The sequence below is a fragment of the Manis pentadactyla genome, chromosome 16 (assembly GCF_030020395.1).
Source record: "Manis pentadactyla isolate mManPen7 chromosome 16, mManPen7.hap1, whole genome shotgun sequence".
Lineage (NCBI taxonomy): Eukaryota > Metazoa > Chordata > Mammalia > Pholidota > Manidae > Manis > Manis pentadactyla.
This window is the reverse complement of record NC_080034.1, coordinates 60,690,266-60,701,300: the sequence shown is the minus strand read 5'-3', so window position 1 is coordinate 60,701,300 and position 11,035 is coordinate 60,690,266.

Genomic DNA, 11,035 nt, shown 5'->3' with positions numbered 1-11,035 from the left:
TCCTTTGACGTGCTGAGCTTCACTGTAATAGTCATCACAGTTTTGCTCTTCTGGATAAAAAGCTCACGACTGCATTCCTGCATTTGGCTGATAGCCACCTTTCCTGGAGGACACTGCTTTCTTCAGCATTAACAGCATGTAGCTTTTCTTTCTCCTTATTTCTGATGACCTGTTTTGAAATTCTCATGGCCTGCAAAACCAAAACCAACAATGAAGCTAAGAGGTATTCTGAGAGGAGTGGGATCCTTCTGTAATTCTGATTCTTGTCTCCCTGCTGTTCATTTAATTCTGTTACTCCTTGAGATACATGTATAATAAAGACAGTGCTTCTCAAATTTTAATGTATATATAAATCATCCCAGTAGATGTGGGACAGGGCCTGTCAGGACACATTCCTAAAGAGCCCCAGATACTAAAGCTTCTGGCTCCAGAACCACATTTTGAGCAGCAAGAACACAAGAACAGTCAGTCACTAGCTATCATATATAAAAACAAATGTGCTACACAGTTAAGAATCTCCTGAAAACCAACCTATCTGGTTTCTCATCTGGATTCTACAAAAAAAGTGTTTGGCAAATAACGCCTGTCATTCTCCTCAGAGTTATCTCCAGAAAGAATTGTCCCTCTGACTTCATATCATAGAAATGGAATGCCTATTTGATAAGTTTTGTAAAAATCAGTATTTCTAACATTATTATGGTTATTTTTACCCTCAAATTTAGATTGCTTCAAGCTAACCAAGATATATGTTGTTTTTTAAATTGCTTTTTCTTCCTAAGGCAGAAAAGACTAAGAACAGCAAATGTTGGTGAGGATGCCGAGGAAGGGGACCCCTCCTACACTGCTGGTAGGAATGTAAATTAGTCCAGCCATTGTGGAAAACAATATGAAGGTTCCTCAAAAAACTAAAAATGTAAATGCCATTTGACCTAGGGATTCCACTCCTTGGAAATTACCCTACAAAAACAAGAAGACGGATTCAAAAAGACATATGCACCCCTATGTTTATTGCAGCACTATTTACAAGAGCTAAGACATGGAAGCAACCTAAGTGTCCATCAGTAGATGAATGGATAAAGAAAAGGTGGTACATAAACAAATGAATATTATTCAGCCATAAGGAAACAAATACTACCATTTGCAGCAACATGGATGGAGCTAGAGAGCATTAGGCTCAGTGAAATAAACCAGGCAGAGAAAGACAAGTACCAAATGATTTTGCTCATTTGTGGAGTCTAACAACAAAGCAAAAACTGAAGGAACAAAACAGCAGCAGACTCAGAGACCCCTAGAAGGGACTAGTGGTTACCAAAGGGTGGGGGAGGGTGGTTGGAAAGGGAGGGAGAATGGGATCAAATGGTATTATGATTAGCCCACATAATATGGGGGCAGAAAGGGGAAGGCAGTATAGCACATGGAAAACAAGTAGTGACTCTATTGCATCTTGCTATCCTGATGGACAGGGACTATAATGGGGTATGTGGTGGGGACTTGATAGGACAGATTGTAGTAACCACAATGTTGGTCATGTGAAACCTTCATAAAATTGTATATCAATGAGACCTTAATAAAAAGGAAAAGGGGAGAAAAAAAAAAGAACTTAACTCTTACCGTAAACTTATTCTCACACTACACTGAAGCTTAATGCTAATCCTTACCTTCACCCTGGCCATTTACACTAATGCCTCACCCTCACCCTCATCTTCACTCACATCTAACCATAATCCTGAATCTAAACCTAACTCAAACCCTAAAAGTAAAACTAAAACTAAACTATAACCATAACCCTGACCTCACCCAACACTGAACCCTAAAACTAATCCTAACCCTAACCTTGGACACTCAACCTAACCCCTCACCCTCATCTTCACCTTCATCCACACCTAATCATAATCCTAAAACTAAACCTAACACTAACCCTAACTTTACATACAAAACTTAACTCTAACCATTACCATATCCTCACCCTGCACTTAACACTAAACATAACCCAAACCCTAACTCTGGCTACTCACCCGAAACCTTCACCCTCACCCTCACCTTCACCCACACCTAACCACAACCCTAAACCAAAACTTAAACTCAGCCCTAGCACTGAACCCTATATCTAACTCGCACCCTCACCATATCCACACCCTACACCTAAAGCTAATCCTAACCTTAAGACAAGACTAACCCCTAATCCTCACCTTCACCCTCTAAAAAAAAAAACTGAAGGAGCAAAACAGCAATGGACTCACAGAACCCAAGAGTGGACTAGCAATTACCAAAGAGAAAGGGACTGGGGAGGGTGCATGAGAAGGGAGGAAGAGGGGGATTAAGGGGTGTTATGATTAGCACACATAATAAAGGGGGGACATGGGGAAGGCATTATAGCACAGACAAGACAAGTAGTGACTCTATAGAATGTTACTATGCTGACGGACAGTGATTATAATAGGGCTGTGGTGGGGACTTGATAATAGGGCGGATTGTAGTAACCACACTGCTGCTAATGTGAAACCTTCATAAGACTGTATACCTTAAAAGAAAAAGAATGCAAGCATATTCTGATTACTTACCTTTTCATATAAGACCTCTCCTTTTTCTCTCAGGAAACTTGTGAAATCTTATGTTTGTGCCCAATGTCCTGAAACTTTGCAATAAATCATCATCATTATGCTGGGTACTTGTTAGGCCTCAATAAAAAGACTCCCATTATAGACCAACTGAATACTTTCCTCAGTCCAGATTTTCCTAAGAAGACAGTTATGGGGCCATCTAACATGAGACCCCAAAGATCAATTCCATAGAACATACATAATGCACCCTGTCCTGAAAAGGCAGTCTTCTATCACCTATGTAGAACACATACAGGGAAGTTTCTCTATACTCAGGCACTCAAAGGAAAGTGAGAACAGTGCCTTGTGTTTGTGTTGGCACAATTCAATATTTGCAAAATTAACTCCCACGAAGTAATTATGGTACTGCAGTGGTTCCCAAACTTTGCTGTGTGTTGGGATTACCTAGGGATCTTTAAAATGTCCTGATGCCTTGCTTCCACACCCTAACATTCATATTTAACGGTATGTTGTGAAATCTGGGCTTGGGGCCATTTAAAATTCCCTAGGTGATCCTAATGGACAGCTGAGTCTGGAAGCCTGTAAATAGAACGGCTTATTGGAAATCCTGGTGGATTGCAGTGTACGTGGTTGCATGGATGAACATAGATAACTCAAGGTAGAGTTGCAGGAGTCTAACTGTAAGTGCTTCAGAAGAATGCAAAAGATCAGACTGGAAGCTCAACCAATGATGTAATGAAAGTGAACCACATTACTATACTAAATGTGCCTTTTAATTTGTTTTCATTTTGGTATCATTAATCTACAATAACACGAGGAACATTATGTTTACTAGACTCTCCCCTTCACCAAGTACCACCTACAAACCCGATTACAGTCACTGTCCATCTGCGTAGTAAGATGCTGTAAAATCACTACTTGTCTTCTCTGTGTTGCACAGCCCTCCCTGTGCCCCCCCCCACATTATACATGCTAATCGTAAGGCCCCCTTTCTTCTTACCCCCTCTTCTCCCTCCCTTCCAACCCATCCTCCCTGGTCCCTTTCCCTTTGGTAACTGTTAGTCCTTTCTTAGGTTCTGTGATTCTGCTGCTGTTTTGTTCCTTCAGTTTTTCCTTTGTTCTTATATTCCACATATGAGTGAAGTCATTTGGTACTTGTCTTTCTCCTCCTGGTTTATTTCACTGAGCATAATACCCTCTAGCTCCATCCACATTGTTACAAAAGGTAGGATTTGTTTTCTTCTTATGGCTGAATAATATTCCATTGTGTATATGTACCACCTCTTCTTTATCCATTCATCTACTGATGGACACTTAGGTTGCTTCCATTTCTTGGTTATTATAAATAGTGCTGTGATAAACATAGGAGTGCATATGTCTTTTTCAAATTGGGCTGCTGCATCCTGAGGGTAAATTCCTAGAAGTGGAATTCCTGGGTCAAATGGTATTTCTATTTTGAGCATTCTGAGGAAGCTCCGTACTGCTTTCCACAATGGTTGAACTAATTTACATTTCCCCCAGCAGTGTAGGAGGGTTCCCCTTTCTCCACAGCCTCGCCAACATTTGTTGTTGTTTGTCTTTTCAATGATGGCGATCCTTCCTGGTGTGAGGTGATATCTCATTGTGGTTTTAATTTGCATTTCTCTGATGATTAACGATGTGGAGCATCTTTTCATGTGCCTGTTGGCCATCTGGATTTCTTCTTTAGAGAATTGTCTATTCAGCTCCTCTGCCCATTTTTTAATTGGATTGTTTGCTTTTTGTTTGTTGAGGTGTGTGAGTTCTATATATTTTGGATGTCAACCCTTTATCGGATCTGTCATTTATGAATATATTCTCCCATAATGTAGGATGCCTTTTTGTTCTATTGATGGTGTCTTTTGCTGTACAGAAGCTTTTCAGCTTGATATAGTCCCACTTGTTCAGTTTTGCTTTTGTTTCCCTTGCCCAGGGAGATATGTTCATGGCTTACATTGCCCAGGGAGATATGTGTCATGGCTTACATTTAGGTGTTTGATCCATTTCGAATTTACTTCTGTGTATGAGGTTACACAATGATCCAGTTTCATTCTCTTACGTGTAGCTGTCCAGTTTTGCCAGCACCAACTGTTGAAGAGGCTTTCATTTCCCCATTGTATGTCCATGGCTCCTTTATCATATATTAATTGACCATATATGTTTTGGTTAACGTCTGGAGTCTCTAATCTGTTCCACTGGTCTGTGACTGTTCTTGTGCCAGTACCAAATTGTCTCGATTACTGTGGCTTTGTAGTAGAGCTTGAAATTGAAGAGTGAAATCCCTCTCACTTTAATCTTCCTTATCAGGATTGCTTTGGCTATTTGCAGTCTTTGGTGTTTCCATATGAATTTTAGAACTATTTGTTACAGTTCGTTGAAGAATGCTGTTGGTAATTTGATAGGGATTGCATTAAATCTGTAGATTGCTTTGGGCAGGATGGCCATTTTGACAACATTAATTCTTCCTAGCCAAAAACATGGGGTGAATTTCCATTTGTTAGTGTCCTCTTTAATTTCTCTTAAGAATGTCTTGTAGTTTTCAGGGTATAGGTCTTTCACTTCCTATGGTTGGTTAGGTTTAATCCTAGGTATTTTATTTTTATTTTGATGCAATTGTGAATGGAATTATTTTCCTGGTTTCTCTTTCTATTAGTTCATTGTTAGTGTATAAGAAAGCCTGAGATTTCTGTGTATTAATTTTGTATCCTGCAACTTTGCTGTATTCCGATATCAGTTCTAGTAGTTTTGGAGTGGAGTCTTTAGGGTTTTTTATGTACAATATCATGTCATCTGCAAATAGTGACAGTTTGACTTCTTCTTTACCAATCTGGATTCCTTGTATTTCTTTGTTTTGTCTAATTGCCATGGCTGGGACCTCCAGTACTATGTTGAATAACAGTGGGGAGAGTGGGCATCCCTGTCTTGTTTCTGATCTTAGAGTCAATGCTTTCAGCTTCTTGCTGTTCGGTATGATGTTGGCTGTGGGTTTATCATAAATGGCTTTTATTATGTTGAGGTACTTGCCCTCTATACCCATTTTGCTGAGAGTTTTTATCATGAATGGGTGTTGAATTTTGTCGAATGCTCTTTCAGTGTCTATGGAGATGATCATGTGATTTTTGTCCTTTCTTTTTGTTGATGTGGTGGATGATGTTGATGGACTTTTGAATGTGGTACCATCCTTGCATCCCTTAGATCAATCCCACTTGATCATGGTGTATGATCCTCTTCATGTACTTTTGAATTCGGTTTGTTAATATTTTGTTTTGTATTTTTGCATCTATGTTCATCAGGTATATTGGTCTGTAATTTTCTTTTTTGGTGGGGTCTTTGCCTGGTTTTGGTATTAGGGTGATGCTGGCTTCATAGAATGAGTCTGGAAGTATTCCCTCCTCTTCTATTTTTTGGAAAACTTTAAGGAGAATGGGTATTATGTCTTTGTACATCTGATAAAACTGTGTGGTAAATCCATCTGGTCCGGGAGTTTTGCTCTTGCATTGTTTTTTGATTACCACTTCAATTTCATTGCTGGTAATTGGTCTGTTTCTTCCTTGGCCAGTCTTGGAAGGCTGTATTTTTCTATGAAGTTGTCCATTTCTTCTAGGTTTTCCAGCTTGTTAGCATATAATTTTTTTTAGTATTCTCTAACAATTTTTTGCATTTCTGTGGGGTCCGTCATGATTTTTCCTTTCTCATTTCTGATTCTGTGGATGTGTGTAGATTCTCTTTTTCTTTTTATAAGTCTGCATAGGAGCTTATCTATTTTGTTTATTTTCTCAAAGAACCAGCTCTTGGTTTAATTGATTTTTTTCTATTGTTTTATTCTTCTCAATTTTATTTATTTTACTCTGATCTTTATTATGTCCCTCCTTCTGCTGACTTTAGGTCTCATTTGTTCTTCTTTTTCCCATTTTAATAATTGTATCTTTAGACTATTCATTTGGTATTGTTCTTCCTTCTTTAAATATGCCTGGATTGCTATATACTTTCCTCTTATAACTGCTTTCATTGTGTCCCATGGAATTTGGGGCTTTGTGTTGTTGTCATTTGTTTCCATAAATTGCTTGATCTCTATTTTGATTTGGTCATTGATCCATTGATTATTTAGGAGCATGTTATTAAGCCTCGATGTGTTTGTGAGCCTTTTTGCTTTCTTCATACAATTCATTTCTAGTTTTATACCTTTGTGGTCTGAGAAGTTAGTTGGTAGAATTTCAATCTTTTTGAATTTACTGAGGCTCTTTTTGTGGCCTAGTATGTGGTCTATTGTGGAGAATGTTCCATGTGCATTTGAGAAGAATGTGTATCCTGTTGCTTTTGGATGTAGAGTTCTATGGATGTCTATTAGGTCCATCTGTTCTATTGTGTTGTTCAGTGCCTCTGTGTCCTTACTTATTTTCTGTCTGGTGCATCTGTCCTTTGGAGTGACTGGTATGTTGATGTCTCGTAAAGTAAATGCATTGCATTGTCTTTCCTCCTTTAATTCTGTTAGTATTTGTTTCACATATGTTGGTGCTCCTCTGTTGGGTGCATATATATTTATAATGGTTTTTATCATTTGATCTGTAAATGACTGAGCCTTTTATCATTATGTAATGTCCTTCTTTATCTCTTGTGACTTTCTTTGTTTTGAAGTCTATTTTGTTTGATACTAGTACTGCAACACCTGTTTTTTTCTCCCTGTTGTTTGCATGAAATATCTTTTTCCATCCCTTGACTTTTAGTCTTTGCATGTCTTTGGTTTTGAGGTTTAAGCAGCATATAGTTGGGTTTTGCTTTTTTATCCATTCTATTACTCTGTGCCTTTTGATTGGGGCATTCAGTCCATTTATATTTAGGGTGATTTTTGAAAGATATGTACTTATTGCCATTGCAAGCTTTAGGTTTGTGGTTACCCAAGGTTCAAGGTTAGCTTCTTTAGTGTCTTACTGTCTAACTTAACTCACTTATTGAGCTATTATAAACACAGTCTGTTGATTCTTTATTTCTCTCCCTCCTTTCTTATTCCTCCTCCTCCATTCTTTTTATGTTAGGTGGTTTTTTTGTGTGTGTGTGTGCTCTTTTGTGTTTCCTCTGACTGCTTTTGTGGGTAGTTGATTTTATTTTTTGTGTTTAGTTAGTATTTGATTGTTCCACTTCCTTTGCTGTGATTTTGTTTTCTCTGGTGACATCTGTTTAGCCTTAGGAGTGCTTCCATCTAGAGCATTCCCTCTAAAATACCCTGTAGAGGTGGTTTGTGGGAGGCAAATTCCCTCAACTTTTGCTTGTCTGGGAATTGTTTATTCCCTCCTTCATATTTAAATGATAATTGTGCTGGATACAGTATCCTTGGTTCAAGGCCCTTCTGTTTCATTGCATTAAATATATCATGCCATTCTCTTCTGGCCTGTAAGGTTTCTGTTGAGAAATCTGATGATAACCTGATGGGTTTTCCTTTGTATGTGACCTTTTTTCTCTCTCTCACTGCCTTTAATACTCTGTCCTTGTCTTTGATCTTTGCCATTTTAATTATTATGTGGCTTGGTGTTGTCCTCCTTGGGTCCCTTGTGTTGGGAGTTCTGTGTGCTTCTGTGGTCTCAGAGGCTATTTCCTCCCCCATTTTGGGGAAGTTTTCAGCAATTATTTCTTCAAAGACACTTTCTATCCCTTTTTCACCCTCTTCTTCTGGTACCGCTATAATGCAGATATTGTTCCATTTCGATTGGTCACACAGTTTTCTTAATATTGTTTCATTCCTGGAGATCTGTTTATCTCTCTCTGCGTCAGCTTCTCTGCGTTCCTGTTCTCTGATTTCTATTCCACTAATGGCCTCTTGCATCTCATCCATTCCACTTTTAAGTCCTTCCGGAGATTATTTTATTTCTGTATTCTCCCTCCTTAGCTCTTGCATATTTCTCTGCAAGTCCATCAGCATGGTTATGACCTTTATTTTGAATTATTTTCCAGGAAGATTGGTTAAATCTATGTCCCCAGATTCCCTCTCAGGGGAGGATGTCTGGGTTATTCTGGTCTGGATCACATTCTTCTGCCTTTTCATGGAGATAGAGGTAGTCATAGGCAGTTGGCGTGTGTGTCAGCTGGGAGAACCAAGTCCCTTTCCACTTGCTCCTGGCCTTCCTTTCCTGGGAGAACTGTGACCCCTAGAATCTTGTGCTGGGCAATTGCACACAGATGGGGTCTCTGATTCTTCCCTGGCTGCTGTGGAGTAAGCTCCACACAGTTGCTGTGGGTGTGGCCACTTTCAGGCTGCTGCTCTGCTATGGCGGGTCCGCGGTGGTCAAGGAACTGGCAGGAGGCTGTTTATCCCCTTACGGGGTCTCAGAGCTGCCCTGCTGTCCAGGGAATTAGTGTGCCTGGAGTTCCCTGGGATTCCCAGCAGCTGAGTGTGCTGGGACGCTTCCGTCCAGGTGTGAGGCTCCTGTCCCTTTAAGACTTTCAAAAAGCACACCACGCACTGTGTGTCTGCACTCCCAGTGCGGATGGCTAGGGCTGGGTATTCAGCAGTCCTGGGCTCCCTCTCCCTCCCCGCTCCGACTCCTCTCCTCCCCCTGGGAGCTGGGGTGAGGGGCGCACTCAGGTCCTGCAGGGCCGTGGCTTTTATCTTACCCCCTTCGTGAAGTGCTGGGTTCTCACAGGTGTAGATGTAGCCTGGCTGTTGTCCTGTATCTTCTGGTCTCTCTTTTAGGAATAGTTGTATTTGTCATATTTTCAAATATATATATGTTTTTGGGAGGAGATTTCTGCTGTCCTACTCACACCGCCATGTTGGCTCCTCCTCTAATTAGTTTTTTTTGGCATATAATTTTGTATCTGCAAATATGTATGTGATAACAATTCTGAAAATTACGACTCTCTGTGATGTCTTGCTAAAGTTTAGCAAAATACCTCTAAAGCCTCAGAAATTGTGACTTTAATAGATCTCCACAAACTATAATATATGACAGATAAGACTAATGTTCTCCCTGTCATCATGCATGTTTTGCATCTCTACATCTGGTTCCTATGGGTCACACAACTGTCCCTATAGCCAGAAGTAGTAAGGTATGGAAATGCAATAAAGACAAGGGCCACATGATTTCTGGGAGCAGAGCTATTACTGTTTACTGTGACATCTAGAAAACTTTGCAGTTAGGAAAATATTGTTAAAAAAGAACTTTTCCCAAGTCTCAATCAATAAAGTGGTTGAATCAGCCAAAGCTAGGCAGTTTTCCTTTTTAAATTTTTGATAGAATTAGTGCCCTAATAAAAAGGCTCCAAGAGAGCTCCCTCACCCCTTCTGCCATCTGAGAAGACCACTGTCTGTGAACCAGGAAAAGGGCTGTCAGCAGACACTAATCTACTAGTACCTTCATTTTGGACTTTCCAGCCTCAGCAATGCTCAACAATGCTCAGGGTCTTGCTTAGAATGACTGTTTTCTTTAAAAAATAATTCAGCAAATTATTTCTGAGAGCTTAGTCTGTACAGGAACTAGGCTAGATCTGCAAAATTCATGATCCGTAAAATAGACATAATGCCCACTCTAGTGAGTTATGATCTAGAGGGCAGAGCCAGGCATTACTTACATAAAATGATGGAATATTTCTTGCTCTTTGACGTTTCCTTCATCCCTGAATTCATTATATGTATAGACATACAGATCTATAGCATGTGTTTATTATGTGTGTATGTATGTGCATAATTTATTATTTATTTTTCCTCTTGGAAATATAGGGTAAGTGTCTATTAGATCCCAAATATCTCCCTTTGCTTTTTTCCTTCTTACCCTCCTCCTCTCCATCTTTATTTTGTCTCCCATTTTTCATCTTCCCCGTTCTCAGGAGCACTGATGTATGAGAAGAGGAACAAGTTGGTGCCCTCTAAAGAATGAAACGGCATCCCCTTGCTCAGCACTGACTGCAAGGGGGTTGTGCTCACATGCAGCCGTCAGTTGTCACCCCGCAGGGCCCCGCTCGCTGCTAAGCAGTCCGCCTCCCCTTCCTCTGCCTGCCCCCGAGGTCCCGCTTTGCTGCTCCAGCACTTCTCACATGTCTCACTAGTACCAATATGAATGCTAGAAAGCTCTTCTAGACTTTTTTTTTGGAAAGCAACCATTTATTAGAACCCATACAAGACTATAAAAAAAGAGAAAGGAGGATGGAAGGTCGGAGAGAATGAGGTCTGAATTGTATGTTTGTGGTGGAAACACATCAAGTCTACTTGTAAACATTTACATTTAAAAGTTGAATATATAAATGTATATATTTATGCATCTCATGTATATAAGTGTATATATGTGTGTATATATATACATATAAAAAAATAAGGCAGACGTTTGGCTGAAATAAAAAAACAACCAAAACCCCCACAAACCAAGAAGTCCATATAGAATTGTTTTCCATGCAGAAGTCTTTCATTAAATAAAAAACCTGCCTCCTTATCAATTCTGTTTATGGTTCTAGTTTGGCCCACATTATAG